Here is a 3,385-nt window from a genome sequence, read left to right on the forward strand (position 1 = left end):
CGCTGTCAACACAATGTCTATAATAACTAGGTCACCTTATTATGCTGGACTGCATACCAACGCAAGGTCTCAGCTGAACATGTTGATACATGTTTATTCACCTGTATAGACTTGTTGGATGGGTTTAATAGTAGAGGGGACTTTTATTAGTAGCGGCGTTAGGTATGATTTAGATCGCATACTGTTCAGTAACCTGTAACCCCTTTCTTTACCTTCATAGGCAAGGTAGCGTTTTTCAAAGGGAGCGTGTATTGAACAGGGAAGTGAACTCTTCTTATTGAATGTAATAAAGATAGACAGCTTTTCAGTATGCTATCAGTCAAGGAGTGAGGGAGTGAGTTGGGTTTAACGCCGCTTTTAACAGTATTCCAGTTATATCGAGGCGTGTCTTAATGTGGGAGGAAAGCCCGAAGTGATGCAGGTCTCAGACGTTAACCACTTCGGTGAAACCCACGAGCACGAGGTATGGTGCTGACAGACGACTGGGCCACCCATGCCCCCTATCAGTCAAGGAGCGATGGTTAAGCAGAACGGACGTGTTTGAGTATAATTGTTGTTAACAATAAATGTACACATCGCTAAAAGCATTGGAACACAGTGTCTCCTATCAGTCAGCGCGCGACCCTCGGAGAGAGTGGACGTGTTTGAAAGTCGTCTGTGAATCTTTTCAAGTACAGATTATCTCACGACCTAAGGTAATAGTTGAAAGTTGAATAAAACTTAAGAAATAAAATATTCCTTTCACTAACTCAATGTTATTGTATATAAATATAGTGCCTAATGACTTTAAACATCAAGAAAACAATTTTAAAGAAACAATGATAAATTTTCCCTACATATCATGAGGATATTATTAAGAGAATATGAAAAGTTTTAATTTCATTACTTGTAGGATAGAAGAGAAACAGAAACATGAAATCCCTCTCAGACTTGGAGACATGGGCTATGAGTCACAACTGTACGAGTGATCCAGATGTAAATCTAAAAAGAATTGAGTTACTAGCTAACCATGTCGGTATCATAAAAAACGTATGCAAGGTCGTAGTTAACTTTTTTTTACAAGAAGGGGGCGGGGGGGGGGGGGGGGGGGGCAAATATTTGTACAAGTATCACTTGTCCCCAACTTGTATTTTCATGATTCAAATAAAACTGTTTTCTATAATTACCCCCGACTGGCTACGGCACTGGTATGCTTGCAATCAATGTAACAGAGTGTTTACACAGAATCACAATCTTCTCCGACATATAAGAACAACCAGAGGTATGAGTGTAATCAATGTGGCAAGTCTTATGCACGCATGGATAAATACAAAAGCCACAGTTGTCAACCGAGCCTGAAGAGACCCAGCCAGCCAACTAATACACGCAACGTTTGTGGTCATGTTCGGTGTTTCTTGTGAGCCATGTTCCACAAAGGGACGAGAATGAAGACAATGCCATCGTCCACTGCCCGAGAGATTCTATTCTCGACGTGTGGATCAGTGTGATAGCTGCCTAGCCGACGGGAGAGATATAAGGAGAGGCGACTTAACCAGGTTCGTGGGTCGGCGCTGGAAGGGTCACTGAGGACTACAACACTGACTCCCAGTGAAACAGACAGCCTTGACATTCTTAAGTTTGTGGCGAATGAACAATTCAACATAGAGACTTTATAACATGAATTTCTCAAAGCAAAAACTAGGTATGAAATGGTTTCTGACCTTAAAAATCTAATACATCAAATATAATGAAAACAATGAAAGCATTTTGTCAGAACCCACCCTCCGAACAACACGTTTCTGGACCCACAATTCAAATGAAATAGAATCACTTTTAGCTGAAGTTTTTCAGAAATTATATAAAGACTCCCAAGAGTTTCAGGCCGCGGGGAGTGGATGGATATTAAATCGTATTATCCATATAGAAGTTAATACAGCTGAATATACCCCCTGTCAGGGAGTAGTTACTTTCCCCTTCCTAAATATCTCGCGAATAAAAAGGCCATTTTGAACATACAAAACCAGGATAAAAAATGCTTTATTTGGTCCACTTTGGCTGCTTTACATCCAACAGATCATGCCAACAGAGTGAGCCATTATCAGCAGTATGAAAATGAACTTTATCTCAATGGCATTGAAATGCCAGTACCTCTATCACAAATTCACAAAGTCGAAAAGCAAAACCAAATTTCTATCAACGTATTTGGTTATAAAAAAGAAGAAGGGGTGTTCCCATTGCATATCAGTAAACTCCATTTTAAATCAGAGGTAGATTTATTATTGCTTAGTGAGGGGGACAAAAGGCATTTCAGTTTGATAAGGAATTTTAGTCGTCTCATGGGGGATAGGACAAAATACGGTCATACAACATTTTAATGCAGACGTTGTCTTCTGGGGTTATGAGGCAGGATTTGTAGGAAAACCATATACCCCATTGCTTTGATCATAGCATTCAAAAAGTTTAAATGTCAGAAAGTGATGATGACATATCGGTCAAATCCAAGCATATCCATAGACTCCTTTATGTCCCATTCGTTATTGAATCGGTTGCAAAGAAGGTCATGGGTTGCAAGGGTAATCCAAGTCAATCCCTTACTTCAATATATCAGAAACATGAACCATCAGGGTTTTCATACAAGATCGTGAGTTCAGATTCTGGCTACAGTAAACCTGCTGTGACGTACAGTACAGTACACACTGTATCCAGCAGTTCATTCAGCGTCTTGCGAAGGAATAAATGGATCTTGATAAAATACTAGAAAATGTAGTTCCAATGAACTCAACAAATGAACAAGAACAACCATTTCAAATGGCTACGGTTTGCCATATTTGTAAAGAGGACCTTGGTCTTGACCTGTTCGAGATAATGATCTCATCACTGGTCAATATCGAGGAGCATCAAATCAATTGTGCAAATTACAATTTCAGTTTAGAAAGGCCAAAGGTCAAAACGTAAGTTTTAACGTTTCTATATTCTTGTCAAAATTTGAAAGGTTATGATTCCCACAACACATATCATGGCAGGGTTGATTGTATAGCAAACAGTTTGGAAAAATACATATCTTCCTCACTAGGTTGTCTGAGATTTATTGATTCTCTCCAGTTTCTGAGCGCTCCCTTGGACAAATTAGTGAATAACATGACCAATGATTGCAAGAGCAAGTCTGGAATTCTGAACATGGAGAATCTAAATTCAAACAGTTAAAACAGGAAACTTCTGATAATGTGCAAATTTGATCGACTTATGAGAAAATGGAATTATCCTTATGACTTCATGGATGATGAATTAAAATTTGATTTAACTGAACCTCCAAAGAATTTTTCTTCAGTTTATTGACAGACAGTCATATATCCCACGCTGACTAGATCCTAACACCTTTATCAAGCAATAGATAATCCATGGTATT

General features: G+C 39.0%; 1 pseudogene; it reads left to right on the forward strand.

Moving 5' to 3' along the window:
- The first annotated feature begins 1,380 nt into the window (after nucleotides 1-1,380).
- On the forward strand, nucleotides 1,381-2,354 carry LOC139479430 (uncharacterized; annotated as a pseudogene).
- Nucleotides 2,355-3,385: the final 1,031 nt, after the last annotated feature.

The sequence above is a fragment of the Haliotis cracherodii genome, unplaced genomic scaffold, assembly GCF_022045235.1.
Source record: "Haliotis cracherodii isolate W230 unplaced genomic scaffold, xgHalCrac1.p SCAF_4, whole genome shotgun sequence".
NCBI classification, from domain to species: domain Eukaryota; kingdom Metazoa; phylum Mollusca; class Gastropoda; order Lepetellida; family Haliotidae; genus Haliotis; species Haliotis cracherodii.